Source organism: Patagioenas fasciata, chromosome 18 (assembly GCF_037038585.1).
Source record: "Patagioenas fasciata isolate bPatFas1 chromosome 18, bPatFas1.hap1, whole genome shotgun sequence".
NCBI lineage: Eukaryota > Metazoa > Chordata > Aves > Columbiformes > Columbidae > Patagioenas > Patagioenas fasciata.
In genome coordinates, this window is record NC_092537.1 from 2,713,029 (window position 1) to 2,732,648 (window position 19,620).

General features: G+C 51.5%; 1 protein-coding gene across 1 annotated transcript in view; it reads right to left on the reverse strand.

Moving 5' to 3' along the window:
• CEP112 (centrosomal protein 112) overlaps positions 1-19,620 on the reverse strand; it is a 179,882-nt gene that overhangs the window by 11,011 nt on the left and 149,251 nt on the right. The window lies entirely within an intron of this gene.

Here is a 19,620-nt window from a genome sequence, read left to right on the forward strand (position 1 = left end):
CCCCCGCCTCCTCCCCCTCGCTCCCCCCGCCCCTCCCCGCCCCCCCCGGGCTCTCCCCGCCAGCGCTGCGCGCATCAAAGCGGGGGCCGGCGGAGCGGTCCTGCAAGGGCGGTAGCGCGGCCCCGCGCCTCCCGCGCACACAGAAAAGACGAAAAATCAAGCCAAAAAATTAAAATAAAATAAAGAAGGGGAAGGGGGAAGCTCCTCTTGCTCCGCCCGGTGCTCCCACCCCGGGCATCCCCGGTGCGCGGCGTGCGCAGGGTCGAGGTCCTGCACGTGGAGGGCTCAGTATTCGGGAGGAAAAGAGAATAATTCTAATTTTCGGAGGGTTTATTTTAATTTTTGCCCGCTTCCTCTCGCCATCCCGGAGCAGCTACGGAGTTGCCAGGACCTTATCAAAGGGAAGCGATCGGCAGCCGCCGCTCCACCGCCCCCCGCGCCGCCGCCGCCTTAAAGGCGCAGGCGCCCCTTTCCGCGCCCTTCCGCGGGCACTGCGCAGCCGCTTCCCGCGGCCAGCCGGAGCGCTGCAGCGCCGGGGGTTACTCCCAGGCGTTAAAACTTCGCCAAAAGTTTTAATCACAGGGAGAAAATGGGGCGGGTCCCCATTTTTTTTTTTTTAAATAAATAATCCGATGGCATGTTTTTGCTCTGCGTTCTAATTAAACAATATCTGATTGCAATATAACTGGCAAACCAGCAAAACTCCCATCTGCAGTTGTGTTCACATCTTCCCCCCCCCCCCCCCCCATCTGTTAAATATTAAACAGACACGGAATGGAGGGGGGTTTTTTTAACTTCATACATCAGGTTTTAATTAGGGGTTGGCCCCCAAACCTGTCCTCCAGATCCAAGGCGCCTCCTGCCCCACTCCCTGTCCTGCTCCAGGGCTGGACATGGGGTTCTGTGGTTCCCCGTGGGCAGGAGCTGGTGGGACCCCCCTTGGTCCCAGCCATGGCCGGGCTGTCCCCTCTGCCTTGTCATCACCCACCCGGCCTCGCAGCTCCTTTTCCCCCTTCCCGGGGCACAGCGAACTCGCCCCAGCTCCATGGGCTCCAAACGGGGTGGCAGAGCAGGAATGGAGGGTAACGCCGCAGCAGGGCGAGCTTTTGAAGTTGAGCTCCGCTTTATTTTTATCATTATTAATTCCTGCATTGCAAGGCCTTCTAGAGGCCCCAAATGGATTCTCTCAACTATATCCCTGAGCAAAGGCTTTGGGATCCAGCCCCACTCTTGCAAACACTTCTATACATAAGCAGAAGACCCCATGTGCAAGCCTCAAGTCCCTGGGCAGAGACCACCGTGGTCACCACCGCCTAAGGAGACCCGTGTCTCCCTGCACACAGCCTTGCAGATGAGCTCAGCACCCCATGATCCCCCATTTCCTAGGAAAAAGCTTTGGAAAATGAGCCCATTTCCCCTCAATTGCTGAGCCTGCTCTGTGTGGACAGGCCGGGCAGGTGATGGCAGCACATGCAGCAAAGCCTCTGGCAAGAAGCAAAAAAGGCACCTTCCAGTTTTGATGTGCCTGAGCATCATTTATGGCACCTCCTGGGAAATGCATCCTCAGCCCTTCTCCCCATGGCCACCCCACACACACTGCCCCGGCCCCCCAGCACAGTCCGGCCAGCAAACACAACCGCAGCCAAGACAGACCCTGCTCCCCACACCGAGGTTCATCCCCAGCAGCCTCACCCCGCTCCCCCTTGTCCTGCAGCAAGGGGGGACCCCACCGTGGAACCCCCAGGGAACAAGGCACATGAGACCCCATGAGACACTGGGGAAACCCCAGCTCTAGTTAAGCTGGTCCTAAATGTGAGGACAGAAACCAGAACCGTGGCTGCAAGGCCATTCCTCTCCTCCCCACTCAAGCCGCCTTCTCCACATGCGCCGCTGCAAAAACTGGTTTGCAACATTGCCAGACATGGTGCTGGGCTTCACCCCGCGCTCAAGGGTTCACTGTTTCTTCCCCTCTCTAAGCCTGGCTCAAACCACCGTCTCCACCAAGATGGCAAACAAAACACCGGGGAGGCCACATGTCACGGTGGCCCTGGACGTGACACCTTTGAAGCTGCAATTTCATCAGCTCTGGGGTGGCTGAATCCACCCGAGAGCCTTGCGTGGAGATAACCGCGCATGTTACCAGGCGCCTAGGCTTTGGGATCCAGCCCCACTCTTGCAAACACTTCTATACATAAGCAGAAGACCCCATGTGCAAGCCTCAAGTCCCTGGGCAGAGACCACCGTGGTCACCACCGCCTAAGGAGACCCGTGTCTCCCTGCACACAGGCTTGCAGATGAGCTCAGCACCCCATGATCCCCCATTTCCTAGGAAAAAGCTTTGGAAAATGAGCCCTGGGCGAATCATGTCAAATAACACGTGGGCGAATATTTTCTTGCTGCCCAATTACATATTTTTCAGGCCTGGGAATGGCTACCATTGGGCACAGACAGCAAACTTTCTGCCAAAGCCACAAGCTGAGCAGTAAAAGCCATTTCTAGACACAACAAGCAGTCATGAATTATTAGAATTACTTATATTTTTGCTGCTGACAACACCAAGTATCAATGTGCCACTATGCCACCTGCTCTTGAGCCATACAAAATGACCAGCCTGTGTCCCTGGGCCCCTCGCCATGGTGTCACCTCCAACCCAGGACCACTGAAAGTCCACTGATCACCTCCTGCTACTGACATCTTGAACTTGCTTTGAAATAATGTTGGCATAAAAAGCTCTTCAATTCCCATTTACTACTATAATATAGAGAACTAAGCCATTACAATGGAGCTGAAAACCCTGGACGTTTCCACTTTGGAAGAAAATCTCATTAAATGCCATTCGTTATATTTCATAAAAACGTCATTTAAGCAGCTAGCTTTCTCCAAGTCCCGTTGTGCTGTGATGCTGCCCTGGGAGCCCACAGCTCAGCCAGGTGCTTCATTTTCCCCGTTATTTGGGATCACACGTGCAGAAGAGCCGCCCACCCGAAGACCTGTCCAGCCCACCGTCCTCCTTGTGACAGCCACCAAAAAGCGAAGCTTTGGGAACAAAATGAGAGGAGGGCAAGCCCCTGGGGACGTGGCTTTGTGCCCGTGGAGCAGTTTGTCCTCCCCAAAGCCGCGGTGGCCCCGTTCATTTCTGCGTGTCCAGTCGGGGAGTCTCTTTTCTCCTCCTGCCGAGGGGGGAGAGTCACGGAGCGCCTGAGGTTTGAAAGGAATCGGATGAACTAGGCAGGCGGTGTCAGGTACAAGAAGGTCTTCCAGAGTTTTCTTCATCTTTATCAGTTTCTGGAAGTCCTTGTTCGCAGATCTACAGGGAATCTCTGTGTTCAGGTAGCAGCTGCAGTCATCAAGAAAGGAGAGTATCTTTGAATTTCCTTCTGATTTTCCAGTCTAAACTTGAATCTGAATTCCCAGGCTGAACGGGGGAAAATTAACTATTTATGTTTTATTTGTTAGCCTTCTGCATTTCAGATAAAAATCCAGTAAAAGTGTGAGAAAATGACTGCAAAAAGCCACATAAAGTGGCGTCCCCAGCCGCGCGAGCGCCCTCCCGGTGCTGCCGCAAAGGCCAGACCCGACCCCTCGGCTGCTGCTGCGTCGCGTTCCCAGGCAGCGCAAAGAGGCTTGAAGTCAGATTGTGGCACCAAAAAGGAATCATTTTAGATGAAAAGAGTCAGTTCACAGTGAAGCTACATAATAAAGAGAATATTTTTTTCGGGGGGGGGGGTGGTGTGTGAGCATTTTTAGAGCAGGTTGTAAAAATAAAAAGTAAGGAAGAAAAAAGCAGTGGGAGCCATTAAGGACTCAAGTGCCGGTCCAAGGGCATCGCCCTGGGTGCCAGCTTGGAACAAACACCCCGTCTTGTCCCGACTGTGCCCAACCGACGTGGGTCCATCGCTGCCTTCTCTGCCCACAAGGCAGATGTTTTGCTCCACAGGAGATGTCTCCAGGTTGTTGTCTTCCTGCAGAATAACTGGGTCAGACACCAGGGATGTCACGGCTCCGAGGGCCACACCACAGTTGTTCCATTCGTGTGGCTTTGAGGAGGTGACAGCGGCACCGGGGGCACAATCAAATCAAGCAGGGTGGCAAATAATAGTAACACCTGAATTATAGACTGTGCTTTTCATAAACTACAGGTCCTACAGCAGAGGTTGGAGTTGGTGTCCTTCACTGTGGGGCACCGAGGGCCAGGGAAGTGTGTTCCTCGTGGACAATGGCAAAGCAGCGACGGAGCCCAGAGATGCTCAGACCAGAGCACGATGCTCCTGCTGGGCTCCGGTTCGACTAACGCAACTCAAAAGCGCTTCCTCCGCTAAAACTGTGGTAAGATCGCAAAGACACTGATGGAAAAGAAGGATGAAACGAGCCTGAGCTCCCTGCTCCCCTCGCACACCTCTCACCGGCCACCGCCTGGGGACAAATCCCCCCCAGGACCCTCAGACCTCTCCCCTCTTTGCTCCAGCCCTTTGCCTCCTTTCGTTGCGTTATTTACACCGTGGTGCAACACACAGCCGTGCTGGGCCGAGCTCTCGGGGTAGAAACATCATTTTCCCGGCAGGGAGACCCCTCTAAGATCAGCGCAGCCCAAGGAGGACCCAGAACAGTGGGATCTAAACCCAAGGGGGTGTCAGTTGGGGATGGGGACTGACGTCACCGGCGCTGTCATACGCTCTGCGAGCGGCAATGCTCTCACTGGTGGTCATGTTGATAACGAGATCAAAGGCTTGCAAGTATTTCAACAGAAGTGCTGGGAACAGTCTTGATCAAAATAAGAGGAAGGCCCTGTATACAGAAGACATGAGAGGTTTGCAACCCACATGAGAACCTTTGAAGTTATTCTTCCTCCTTTTTTTTAATTTTTTTTTATAAACTAGTTTAACATCATTAATTTAAGAGGTATAAAACCGATCGGCGGTATAATCTCTCTATATACTGCAAGCAGAGAGTATTATCCACATGCAGACACGCTTTTGCAGTGGGGAAAAAAAGCACTGCCAGAGATACTCAAAAATAAGACAAGAAAACACACAATTAGTTTTATGGGATTTGAAGTTCATTTCATAAACTGACATACTTTTGTTAGTGAGTATTGCCAGATAAGTCCGATACATTTTCTCTTCCTATAATCCTTTTAACATTTCCATTCCCCCCTACAGACTTTTCTTCCTTGATGTTTTGTTCAGCGCACTCCCTGCTATCTGCACATGCTTGGCCAGATTTTTTAGACTTAAAAGGGGCACCGTATCGGCATTAACCGTTCTATGAGAGCTGATAAAACACACAAAAGCACTTTGCTATCTATTAACATTTCTGAACTGCTTCCTTCACCTGCATGGAATAGTGATTGGAAAGAGGGTGGGGGCAAAAGAAGCGAATGAGGATATTTATGACCAACTTCCCATGGCTTATTTTTTCCACAACCCCTTCCTCACTATGCACAAACAAGACATCGTTTCTTGTTGAAGTAACCAGTAGGTGACCTGGTCTACAAATCCTCTGATGGGCAACTGCAGTGGCAGTTTGCTGAAAGCATCAACGCGTCTCTGGATCTCGCTTGGATCTCCATCTGCCAAATGGGTTCAGATTTAAAGACTTCCCTTAAATTTGAGATGGTCCAGACCCACCTACACGTGCCCTCATCCTGCCCACTCTGTTCTCCCACTTTGCCCTTGCCCAGAGAGCTCTTGGCAGCAAGAACCTGGCACGGGAGGTTCAGCAGGAGGATGCGGGAGAAACGTGGGGAAGGTGATGGGAGCATCAGCGCTGGCAAGGCCTGAAGTAGATCCCACCCTATTTTTTCATGGAAATGGGAACATTTTTTCCATGCATGCTCAGGGAAGCCCATTCTCTGCGTGCGCAGAGCACGTGGGTCGTGCTGGCTCTTGTTCCACAGACGCTGGATGCTCTGGAGGAGAACATGGGCAGCTTGGTAAGGAGTCGGGGCTGATGGCATCTTGGCACAACTGCGGAGGAAGTGAAATGTATGATGTGCTACCAGGCTGAACTGATGCGATTTGATTCTGCAATATAATCCTTTTTTTGTTTTCCGGCTGGCTTCTATAGCTGCGTAAAAATGGCTACTTAAAAACTCAACTGAGTATGAAGTGTACTCGCTGCAAATCTCAGCGAGGAAAGGAAATCCAAATGTTTTGAGTTTAACTATTAAGCATAGTTTCCAGCTAGTGTGCTCAGAATTTGAAATTAAACAAATGAAAGAAACATGTTTCAATGGTTTTATGTAGGCAATAATGTCACTAACAGGAAATAAAGAAATTGGGCTTTGCAGCTGCAGCACGAAGTTTAACCCTTGGCGTGCAGCTGGGCTGGCACGGCGCGTTCGGACCCTCGGCTACCGGGCATCCCACACATAGAGCTGCACCCTGAATATCCCGGTTCACACGGCCCTTAAAGGATGACGATAATGGAAAAAGCAGGAGGAGAGACAACGGTTTGGAGTGAACAGGCTTTCCTGAGCGGTGGAAAACTTTCACATCACAAACTCAAATAAAACTCTTCACTTCCAGAGGAAAAAAGAATCCCAAACCCTTTATGCACAGCTCTTTTGAGGTGCGCTGTCAAAGTTGAGTGCCCTAAAATTATACCTGTTTTGGTTTGTTTCTGCCTGTCGGTTCAATTCCCGGTATCAAGGACAGTGATGGGTCTGAGCCTCCAGCCCCGCGGTGCTGTTGGGAGCTGGATGGTGCCCCCGCTCTGCCTCTCGTAAGCTGGACCAGTACTGAGGCCACAGAAGAAACGTGGGTTTGGTCTTTTTTTGAGGATGCCAGGTGTGAAATACAGACTGGAGAGAGGAGACTTTGCATGGAGAAAGCATCACCCCCACATCACCCACTGGGTCCTCAAATGCAGACCTGGCCCCCAAAAGTCACTGGAGTTCCCTGTACACAAAGAGTTGACCAAACCCATCCTGTATCTGAGCCCTTTTGATGCCGATGGTGACTCCGCCGCTTCCCTGGGCAGCCTGTTCCAATGCCCAACAACCCTTGCCAGGATGAATGTTTTCCTAATATCCAATCTGAACCTCCCCTGGTGCAACATGAGGCTGTTTCCTCTCATCCCATCACTTGCTACTTGTGAGAAGAGAGCAACACTCCCTGTGATGCCCATCCCTGGGATGGTGTGGAGGACATGCTGGTGGGATGTCCATCCTTGGGATGGCATTGAGGACATGTCAGTGGGATGTGCAACCCTGGGATGGTGTGGAGGATGTGCTGGTGGGATGTCCATCCCTAGAATGGCATTGAGGATGTGCTGGTGGGATGTCCATCCCTAGAATGGCATTGAGGACGTGCTGGTGGGGTGTCTACCCCTAGGATGGCACTGAGGACGTGCTGGTGGGATGTCCATCCCTGGGATGGCACTGAGGACATGTCGGTGGGATGTCCATCCCTGGGATGGCACTGAGGACGTGCTGGTGGGATGTCCATCCCTGGGATGGCACTGAGGACGTGCTGGTGGGGTGTCCATCCCTAGGATGGCATTGAGGACATGTCGGTGGGGTGTCCATCCCTAGGATGGCATTGAGGACGTGCTGATGGGATGTCAACCCCTAGGATGGCATTGAGGACATGTCAGTGGGATGTCCATCCCTAGGATGGCATTGAGGACATGTCAGTGGGATGTCCATCCCTAGGATAGCATTGAGGACATGTCAGTGGGATGTCCACCCCTAGGATGGCATTGAGGACATGTCAGTGGGATGTCCATCCCTAGGATGGCATTGAGGACATGTCAGTGGGATGTCCATCCCTGGGATGGCATTGAGGGCGTGCTGGTGGGATGCCCACCCCTAGGATGGCATTGAGGACGTGCTGGTGGGATGTCCATCCCTGGGATGGCACTGAGGACGTGCTGGTGGGATGTCCATCCCTGGGATGGCACTGAGGACGTGCTCGTGGGGTGTCCAACCCTGGGATGGGCAGCAGCTCCCATAGGCAGAGGCAGAAACCAAACCAGCAACAGAAGCAGCTATTTCTGAGCACGTTTTGTGCAGATCCAGATCTGCAAGTCAGGGCTTGCCTTGGGCATTTGTAACATATGTTTTAGCGCCGGGTCCCATTTATCCACCCCGTCTGTGCAACTGATAATAGACTCATTAAAAGCACAACAGAAATGCTGAAATAACTGCTTATTATTCTACCCATAACTTCAGACAATAACATAAATTCTAAAGATTTAACCAATATACCATTGTCGTTTCATTACGCAGTCACATACCTAACATGAGAACAGAGAGAACAGCTTATATTAAATCGATTTCAGTTCATAAAGAACATAATATCAGTGCAGGCTGAAAAACAAGTTATTCAATACATTTTAAAGTATTCATTTTCCACAAGCTTATCCACATTCACGTCTGCTACTGAAGCAAACGCAGATAATGAGACTCCGATGCGCTACACCTGACACCAGACAGCGCTGGAGATGTTGATCTCTGGTGCGTGGCTGCAAGTAAAGCGACAAAAACCTGTGGGCCAGATACCTGGGGTTAATCAGCACCGAGCCCTTGTCTTCAGCAGGTTTAATAAAGCCACCGTGCTTCACAGGGTTCGGCTTTGCATTTGCAAACCGGAGCGTTTTGAGCCAGGCTGGGCTGTTTGGGGAGGACGTGGGATGGCCAAGGTGGTGTTAAATATCCCAGACTCAACCAAGCCCTTTGTCCTGGGGTGCACTAACATGAAATAACCTAATGCTTCTCTCTGCTACAACACCGACGCAAATCAAGAGGAAAGGGTCACACCAGCATAAAAAGAAAATCAAAGTGATTTTTCTCCTCTCGCTGGCTTTCCGGAGGCTGAAGCAGCTCTGGGGGGGCTCCTGACCCCTCCAAGTCTCCTGGAGGGAGAGCAAAGGGGTGCATTTTTTGGCAGCAGGGACAGCCGCTTTCCTTGGGCCACCCCCTGCACTGGGAATGCTTCGTGCATGAGCTCAGGGAACTCAGCTGGTTAAAAATAACCCTCCCCGCACAAAAAGTAGAGGAAGAAAGAAAAGGCTATTTATACCCTGGATCAATTCCCCGGGCTGATTCGGGCCCAGGAAGCGCTTTGCTCTGGGGGGACTATGGGGCATTACCATTTACCTCTCAAACTCCTTGACACCTCCTATAACTATCACGGGTTGGAGGTGGGAGGACTCTGGGTGTTTATATCATTGTGATTTTAGTCCACATGTTGTCAGTTTATAAAGGTATTTTGTATGTTTACCTCTCCCCGCTGAGCCAGGGCTGTTCCTTCATTTTGGGGTTTAAATGCCTCATATATGGAGAACAAAAGGGCCAGCTCCAAACGCCCAAAGAGAAACAGCTAATTAGCCAAATTGTTTGATAAAAGTCAGGGAGAATTATCCATCTGCCTTAGCAGACAAGTTTAAATATGGATAAAGATAGCTGCAATAATATAGATACTTGTGTTTTTTTCCCCATGTTGTTTTCTGTTTTGACTTCTTTGGGATCATTCAAAGGGAGGTTCAGGCTTTGATCTTCTCTATTGGCAATATTTTTTTCATCTAGGGTTTTATAGTTTGAGAAGAGATGTTACATGCTTGCAACAGAGACTATCAATATGATGTGGGTCTGAACAAAAAACCTGGTGTCAGGTTCTCCATTTGGAGTGTTACCTCAAGCTTTGAAGTTTGTAATGATTCAAAAGCATCTAGAGCTGCTACAAATGTTAATAAAATTAAAGCCATCTGAAAGTGAGGCTTGCATGTGCCTTTGAAAGTAGGTCTGTGATCAGTTATTACCCTCAATTACCTTGTTGTCCACTCTTTTAGCTCGAGGTTAAACTCTTAACACTTTGCTTTGAAGTGGTTATCCTTTTATCTATGACCGGACTGAGGAATTTAAGGGCAATAATCAATGAGAGCTTCATAAGAATAAAGGGGAGACAAGGCAAGGAAAATAGGTGTGAATGTTCCCTTAATGGCTGGTTGGGGGCTCGGAGGGAGCTCGGTGACTTCGGCTTTAAAGAGAGAAAACATATTAAAAAATTAAAGAAAAAAGAAGGGAAAGGAAAGAGGGGGAAGGAAAGAGGGGGAAGGAAAGAGGGGGAAGGAAAGAGGGGGAAGGAAAGAGGGGGAAGGAAAGAGGGGGAAGGAAAGAGGGGGGAAGGAAAGAGGGGGGAAGGAAAGAGGGGGGAAGGAAAGAGGGGAGGGAGCCCCAGCAATTTCCAAGTCGCCGCTAAAAATAAGGCAAAAGTACTAATTCGGGTGGGGCTGGGAGAGGTGAAGCCTCATCAAAGGCACAGGATGAGTAATGAGGCACGGAGATATGATTAAATTATTGGCTTAATCAGGGCTTTGAAGTCCGCCGTGGAACGTCACCAGGAGACAGGACGGGGGTGCCGCTGCCCCCCCCCAGCCGTGACCCCCACCCCAAAGCAAGGGGTCCCTGCGCTCCGCATTGTCACCAGATGTACAGCAGGTGACAATGACCCACGCAGGATGGATGCCCCGGCCAGGGGGGGCTCTGTCCCTGCCCAGGAGCAGCATCACCGCTGCCACCTGCACCTCATCGTCCCCTGGATGTCCCTCAGTCACCCCCCAAGTCCCCAAACCCACCAGCCCCCCCAGGAGGAAGGCAGGCTCAGGGAAGGGGGCTCAGAGAATTAACCAGGGTGCCTTGGTCTTGCCAAGCGCTGCGAAGATGCTGGTGACATCCCTTGTCACACGCCGTGAGGACACCAGCGTGTCACCCAGCACTTTCCCCAGGCAAAGGCCGCCAACCTCGCTTTCACTGTCAGGGGAAAACGGGTGTAACGCTCTCCGCCAATGTATTTATGTTCTCTTTTTAAGCCGAGGAGCCTAAAGCGAGGTGTTGAAACACACGCTGAGCACGGCGAGGTTGGCAGGGGACCAAACCCGAGTGGCCGGGGCTTTCTACAACCCGGGGAGCGAGGGCTGCGCGCTCAGCATCGCCCGAATCGCGCCCGCGCCGCTTTGATCCGGCGCCAGCCCTGGGATCCGCGTGTCTAATTTAAGGTGCTTGGCTTGGAAAAACGTTGACACTTATTGTTGCTCTAAAATTAAATCAGCGCTTAATTATCAAAATTGATGGTAACTTAGAGTGGCATTTTCCAAAGAGCCTAAGGGAGTCAGAAGGAGATTTTTCAAAGGCAGTTTAATGTCTCAGGGCCACGTCTACCTCCTCGCACCTGCAATTTCTTACTGACTCCTCCTGCTCTGGCACCTTTTTAAGGCCATTTGGGAGGTGCTGAGGTCTCTTTACCGAGAGGGTACAAGATGGACCAGAAACCACGAGCGCACAGGTCTCCAGCTCTCCAAATGCACTTGGCTAATTCACAGTGAAAAATCAATTGGCTTTGGGTGCCTAATTCTCCTATAATCCTTTAGATAATCCCAGCTTTAGGCTTTCAGATACTGATAAAATAAAGTAAAATACAAGAAATTTGCGCAAATAGAATAGAAAACAAACATATATTCCATATAACTTTTGGATCCTCTGAACTTAATATGAAAGAGGGTGAGGACAATAGCAATAAAATATTGCTCAAGAGAGAGTAAAGACACGGAGACCATGAAGCCGGAGGCTGAGCACACTGTTTCGTAATTAAAGTAGCCTCCAGACAACGACTGTCATACGTTGCTCAAGGACCTGGCCATTATTGCTTTCATTATCATTTTTCATTAGATGATCTTCCTCTGGCTTGGCTCCACCTTCAGTCAAAGCTCTCACTGGCCCCGGTCACTAACGAGAAAGCGTTGATTGAGAAACGCTAATGACAACCTCTATGGACTGTGTCCTGCGAGGGGGCGGCTGTGGGGCTTGTGGCACCAATGGGTCCAGGACGGCTGGTGGAAGAGGTGACACCACTGGGGACACCAAATGCCACGTCTGGGATGAGGAAACGCCCGAGGGATGCGCAGGGAGATGCGGGTGGAGGATGCTCGGTCGCTGCAGCCTGTTTGCTGGGGTCCTGCTGGTCTTTGTGCATCAAACCAGTTGAGAAAGGACTGGCAGGAAGGGTTTTCCAAGGAAAACTGAGCTGACTTTAAAAAACCAACCAACACCTGATAAACCCCGTATTGCAACTATTTTTTTGAATAGCAATACAGGATGGGAGCTGTAGGCTCTGTATCTCAGTGTTGTGTGTCTCACACAGTGATGCCCACCATGGATTTACACATTTTGGGATGAAACCGGCCCTAGAGTCTCAGCTTTGCAATGGGAGGAGAGAAAAGCATGGATTAGGAACTCTAGAAAATTTACTTTCCCATCAAAATTCGACTAAAACGAAACATTTCGGTTGGTCCTAATTACACCACCTGGTCCTGAGTGACTCTCGTTGGCCTGGCAGGATTCACTCACGTTACGTTGAGCATGACCGTGCCTGTCTACGCGTAACTGCTGACCTGTCTTAATCATCCCGGTAACTCACACGCTGGAGCAAAGTCATGTTCCAACACGGTCTAATTTTCTAGTGAAGACAAGCGCCAGGAAGGGTTAGAAACAACCGGGAACACCCCGAGATGGCTCCTTCGCACACCGAGCCACGGCGGGTCACTGCTCCCCTCCCTCCACAGCCCTTCATCCACAAACCAGGAGGCGTCTCGTCCAAACTAATTCCTCGCTAAACAAAAATCCCCAATTGTGGCGGTGATGCCGGTGCTGAGCCCTCGCTCCCGCTCCAGCTGCTCTGATGTTCGGCCAATTATCAGCACCTGGATACTCGGGCAAAGAGGGAGGTAATGTAAGAAGGTAACGAAGAAGAAAGAAAAAAAACCACACCACTTTCAAGTTCTCATTGCTTTTGTAATAACACTGCTGCTAGACACCCTGCCCCGAGACACAGCCCAGCTCCGGCCGCTGCAATCCCAGCCGCCTGCGTCGTGGGGACCGCGGGCTCATCCCATGGAGAGCTGAGCCCCAACCCACGGGACGGGGCTGGCTGCAGCAATGTGTCCTCTTACACCATGATTATTACTCAATATATATATTTTTTCAGCTCATTATATCAAAGAATGGAGTCGAATACCATAGAGAAGCTTTGCCTCAAAATGTCCCAATCCCTGTGCCCTTCAAAGATGAATTCCAAGGGGGATTTTGTCCTCCCTGGGGGCTGGGATGGACCCGGGCAAAGGCTGCACCCCCAGAGCAGCTGCTGCACTCGCAGGGGGACAAACCCCCGCTCGGGTCCCCCCAGCCCCAGGCAAACCTGGCAGGGAAGGAACCAGTGTCCTTAATTCTGGAAAGAAGGAAAAACGGGGCCACCCAAAGATCGTGTGTTCGGAGGAGCAGTGCCTGGAGCCGCAGGAGCTCTCACCACCCCATCCCACCCCCACAAAGGGGGCTCCGTGGAGCAGCCGTTTCCCACAGCCAAACAGGAGTCACAGACTAATGAAGATCAATCGAGTTCTTTTAAGGCTTTAATTCATTTTCTCCCCCACCCGAGATAAATGGTCTTTTCCAGGATCTCATCTGGTTCCCCCACCCGCTCCTCCTCCAGCACCTTCCACTCCTCATCTTCCCTTCTCCTCCCTCTGTCAGGTTTAAAAGAGAAGGCAGATAACAAGAGAGAGCAACTCCCCTCCCTGTGTTTTACCCATTTCTCCAGTATATCACCCCAAAAGCCCCCAGGATGCTGTGCCGTGTGCCTGCTGGGGCAGACAGGTCCTATTGCAACTTCTCCTGACTCCAATACATGACCCACCACCACCGTTAAACCGAATCTCCTATCCCGGGTGTCCCTCGGCTTTGAACGAGCAGGGGTTGATCCTGGCTCCTGCAAAACACCCTCTGGTCCCAGAGGGGAGCCAGGGCTGGGTGACACCTCCCTGGGTCCCCCCGAAATGGCAGGGGTTGAGCAGAGGTGCAGCCGCCCTTTGCAAAGCCACGGCCAGGTTTGGTGACTCTGAAGAGTCGGCAAATCCTGGGATAAAAGGGAAAAAAAAATACGCTCATAATAAACAACACTGAAGTAACACATTGCGAAATATTTACTCCCTCGGAAAGGCAGCTGTTTGCTTTCAGTGGAGCTGCTATCTGATCCTCTGCCAAACGGCGCTGAACGCCTGGAAAAGAGGCTTTTCTGTGGTTGGCGAGAGAAACCCAGGTGCCCAGGAGTGCAAGGACTGCGTGTGCACGGGCATGTGTGCAAGGGGCAGACGTGCGGGGGAACCCAGCTCCTGCAAACCCCCCGGAACCGCTGCAGAGCGGGGAGACCATGTAGGCAACACCCTAATTTCAATTCAACTGATCGTATGTCAGCGCAGAGAGCGGGGGAAGGAGAATAGAGCAGGGAAGAAAAGAAAGAGGTGTTGATAAAATACTTGTTAGAAAGAAAATTGGATTAGTGGTGCCATTCTGGCCATGAAGTTCTTTGAGCTAAAGAAAATAATAATCTTGTTCCTTCCCCCCCCTCGCTCCGCAGCCCACAGAAGGCCTCACAGCCAAAACATCAGTCCCTCTAATCTTATTTTCTTTCTTCTAGCATGTATTTTATTAACCCCTTTTCTCATTTAACCGCTATGAATAGCTCAGTGGGTAACATCCTTCTTAGAAAGTGAAAACCTCCTTGGAGATGCAGCGCAAAGAGAGAAATGCAGACAAACTTCCAGCTCCCGCACTCGGAAGAAAAGCCCCCTCTGTAATCCTGTCTGGTGAATCCCCACATTGTATCCCAAGGTGGCCGTGAGTTCCAGGTCCCCTTTTGGAGCAGGGAAAATTGGGGAATTTATCTGCCGACACTAGGGGATTTGTTCCCAGATCTATAAGCTCTACAGACATGAAGCGGAGATTAGAAAATAAATGAATAGCTGTGATTCTTGTTGGGAAAGTGCATGTGTGTATAGTTGGGCACCCTGAATTACCTTTAAGTTTCCCTTGCCAGCTATTGGTCACATACAATGAAACCCCCCAGTATGGACTGGGATGGTTGTGGTGATGGGGCTGGGCCTCTATCCCAAAGCAATGCCCGACTTGTCCTCTTACACCCACGGCAGGATTTAGTGCCCCGAGCACATTGCGGTCAAACTGGGATCTCAGAAAGCTCAGGAGCCAGCCTTCCCACTGTGCAGTGACATACACGCAGCCAAAGGGAAAAAGAAATAAATTACAATTAAAACATCAAATCCCAGGAGATAGTCCTGCCCTGCGCTGCTGTGAGAACACAGATTTGGCCTCTCCATAAAGAAAATACCAGCAAGCTTGGCTGCTGCCTCCTTCCCCGCCAGCAGCAAACCCTTCCTGGGAGCGGAGCGGGCGCAGGATCCGGCCCCGTGTGATATTTGTGTGTTATTTTCCTTGACAGCTGCGGTGCATAGTGGTAAGTGCATGTTTAATTCATTCACAATTTATGGTGTAATGAGAACAATGAGTGTGTCTGAGGGAATAATTGCTTCACGGCGGGGATGCTGGAGAGTTCAAGTTGGTTGGCACCTGGACTTTGAATCGGGGCTGGCGGGGATTGGCTCCGCCGGCCCCACAATAGCCCCGATAACAAAGCTGCCGGGGACGGGGAGGGGGTTCAAAGTCACCCCGTGTCGCCCGGGAGAGCTGCAAGAGCCTTTCCCGGGGATGGTGGCCGCATCCCAGCCCCGCTCGACCCGTCCAGCCCCGTTTACCGGGCACCAGCGCGGGCTGCAGAAGTGGAGCTGCCTTTTCGCAACCTGCATTTACAAGCGAGTTTTTCCGCTCTGCAAATCCACGTCCCTTGAAAAAGCAGCGCTTTCCCACCCCAAAGACCCCTTCACTGCTTGGTCCTTGGCCACGTCTACCAAAAAGCTCCTTTTGTTGGGGGTGTGGAGAGGGGTTTGACCCTTCCCAGTGTCCTCAGCAGCCACATGGAGTTCTGGAGGCCTCAGAGGTCAAGAGCATCCATATGGAGGGCCCAGGAGCTCGGTGCGTCTCCCAGCTGTCCCCACGGCAGCTGTGCTCGCAGCCCCTGAACAAAGCTCATTAGGGGGCTCGTTAGGATGCTCAGGGCTTGCTCTGAGCTGTCCTGGAGGAGCCCTGAAATCAAACCACCTCGAGAAGGCTGCAGCCAGAAGAAGGCATCGCGCTTGGCTGCCATACACAAGTGTCCGATTATCAATCGGGCTGAGAGCGGACAGATCTCGTTACCCATCGCAGGCTCTTTCCTGCGGCCAGATTTAGAGCCGACAATACAGAGATGCCGACAAAGCATCGCTGGGGCCTCGGCCCGTGCAGTGCGAGATCCGCAGCAGCTCCTGCCTCTTGGCACCTCGCAGAAACGCGGCTCCGATTTCTCAAACAGACGTGTCAAAGCACAAGCAACAAATCTGCCATGCCACAAATTCGCCCCCGGGAGATCATCTATCAAGATGGGGCTCTTGGACCCAGCATCGCATGTCAGAGGGAAACAGGCTTGTAAAGTGCTGCGAGATGCTCAGATGGAAGGTGCCATATAACCACAGAGGCTGTTGTTAATTATTACACCATTATATTGGGGAGCTGTGCTACAGACCATCAGCGCTGCAGCTCTTCCATACATGGACCGCATGGGATGGAGCTGGGTCCCTGTTCTCCTCCATATGGGAAATCTGTGTGCTGGGGATGTGCTCGCCTTGGACATCCTTCAGAGATGCTGAGCCCTGTTACACATTAACCCCCACACGGGGCTGTACAAAACGCTTTCAACATGTATATAACACTTGGGAGCAAACCGAGTTTGGCTGGGGCAACAACTGGGTACGAGAAGATGTGGGCCAAGCTGGTCAGCAAACCACTGCAAGTGCTTTCCTTTAGGGAATGGAAGGCACTTTAAAGAAAGTGATTAAATGGTTTAGGTACATCAATTCAAAGCTGTCACTTGAGTTAGGAACCTAATTCAGATTAAAAGGATCAAGATTTTAGGCTCCTGTGTCCCCTTGAGAACATTCCACCTGCCTACACGACGGAAATAGCCACAGTTAGGATTGGAAAATAGAGTTTAGGTGCAGAGAGAAACATGAGTTTGTACTCCTGACAGAGAACCGTGTTTTATCCCATCTAGTCTGAGGTTAAACACAATGTTCTGTCAAGCCACATACGGAGGAAAACATGGTTTGGCAGCGGCATCTCACGTAACCACGGTTAAACACGGCAATGCCTCCGCGGGGCCGCCGCGCACGATTTGCATCGCGTGGAGCTGCTGCCAGGTTTACTTTCATCTGCATCTCGAGAACGTTGAGGAAGCAGCGCAGCTGTAAATACATCAGCTCTTCCATCCTCCCTGTAATGCGCTGTCTCATCACCGCTTTCTCTCACCGTAAACCCCGAAACTTCTCTGCCTGGGGAAGGAAAACAGACACCGGGTGCTTAAGGAAAGACCCTGCCAGGATGTATCTTCACCAATCCATGGGCATGAGAAGGTTAAAACCAACCATGGCTGTGGATGTATAACGTTAATTTGGCTGGGGTGAGATACCCTCTCCTCCTCCATCTCCTCCTGAAGCTCAGCCCCCAAAAGTCCCAACCCCGCAGGAGGATGCAGACCCACCCCAAGCCCAAGCTCCTCTCTAGTCTTCCAAAATGACAAACAGCTCAGATGACAGGTCAGGATACAAATAAAACCATCCACAATTGCGCATCCTTAATTACTATGGGTGTCTGGGTTTCTTGGAGAACATCAGGTTGTGAAGAGTCTCAATCACAGAGCCCTCAGGGCATTCAAATCAAGGCAAGCATCAAAACCCATCGCTGTTTTGAAAACACAGCTTCAAATGCACACTGGGGAGGGGAAAGGCTGGAACCCACCTGCCCATTAAATAACCCGCCCTGGAAGGGATCCCCAACAAAACCATCTGCGGGCAAGGGCAAAGGCTGCGACCTCGGGGCAGGAGCCTCCAGGGACTCATGCGGGTGATCTCGGCCGGGATTGACCACAGCCTGCACCCAAACCCTGCAGCAGCCATCACGCCACAGGCAGGAGTTTCCTTCGCTATGTTTTCTCTGTTGTTCTCCCAAGCCTCATCTTTTGTGCCCATGAAACACAGCCACATTCATTTCAAAATGCTATTTCAGTTTAAGCTTAGCGTTTCTCACCCTCTTCCTCGCAGTGACCATCTGGCCAAAACGCAGCATCTCCTGTAACAACAGCAGTTGGGCCATCAGTCCCTCCTCCACCAAGCACTTCCCAAACTATAGTTTAATACAACGGCAGCCACAGTTTCCATAGTTTTAACAAACCCACGTGCATTTAGCAGAGGCTCAACCCTAGCACAGCACTCCTGTTGCTCTGCAAAGACAAAAGCGAGGCTGAGCGATGAACTGGGGTCACCCGCACTCCCGGTGGGGACACACTGGGGCGGTCCAGCCCTGGCGCTCGCGCACGTCTCGGGATGCTCAGGCCCATCTGTCGGGGTGGCATCGCGCCAAGTCACGAGCGGGCCGGATCCTGCCCAAGGCTCAGCATCGCAAACCAACCCAGTGCTGCTTGTCGCAAAGGCGCAGGCTCACTCCTGAGAACAAAGCTCTTGTACCTATCCTAAAATACGGTTTAGCGTTGCCTGGAGAGAAAGGATTAACCCCCCGCAGAAATATACGGAAGAATATAAGTCACACAGCCCTTACTGGACCCAGCCAAAAGGTTAAATAACTTAATTCCACCAACATATCACAAATGACGAATGCACAAACCCACTTTGCACCACCACGAGTATGGCGCCTCACCAACTTACTGCGGGACAAGACCTCGGGGCATCCTTTGCAGACAAGATGCTCATGTGAACCCCTCCACGGTCACCCAGCAGCAAACCAGAGCTCCTGATGCTGAGGGCTGCGCGCACAGCTTGTGAGATGCCGAAGAATTTTTGGGCAAAAAGGCAGAGATCTGCACAATATTGCTGTTTAGACCTGAAACACCCAGAAAGCCCCTGTTCATCAGCACATCCAAGCCTGGGGATGGGCCTGGACTTAAGCGCAGGCTTCAGGTTAAGTGTTTGCACCTGTGCTGTGTTGAATTAGGATCAGGTGGGAAGTGCCCGCTGGGAACTGGCTGGTTTGTCCTGCTGCTTTTTGCCCATGATCAGCAAATGCTCCAGCCCTGTTGTGTTGGGGCAGAGCGTGGGGTGGCAGCTGGACCTTGTTGCTGAAAACGAAGCCAGTCTGCAGGTGCCTGGTTACTTTTTTACTACACCCAATATTTACATTTCAAACTGTAGCACAGCAGCCCAGGGGTTTATGGCACCCACAGAGCTGGCAGGAGGAATCATGGCAAAGGTCTGAAAAAAGGCACTGAAGCATCACTAGGGCCACCACCTGGGGACAGGGTTGGCAGGAGATGCCTCTCTGGTCGGCTGCTCTGTGCATGTGTAGAAAGGAGGATCCATGCACTTACTGTCCTCTTGTTTCACTTCTTCTGCCTTTACAGTGAGGAACCTGGGCCCTGGTCCAAACCCCACGAGCTCTAAGAGAAGCTTTCAGGGGACTGAAGTTGGCTCTAGGTGAGAAGTTGTGGGTTTTGCTGCTCCTTGCTTAGGAGTGAGCTGGGGGAATGCAGCACGTGAAGCGCCACGTGGCCCATCTTCGTGCTCAAATCCCCTTTCTCTACGCTAAATGCTCCAGGAACAGAAAAGGGAGCTTGGCTTGGGTGTGTGACATGAGCCCCAGGAGCTGGACCAACCAGCCAGAAGTGCGGGTGA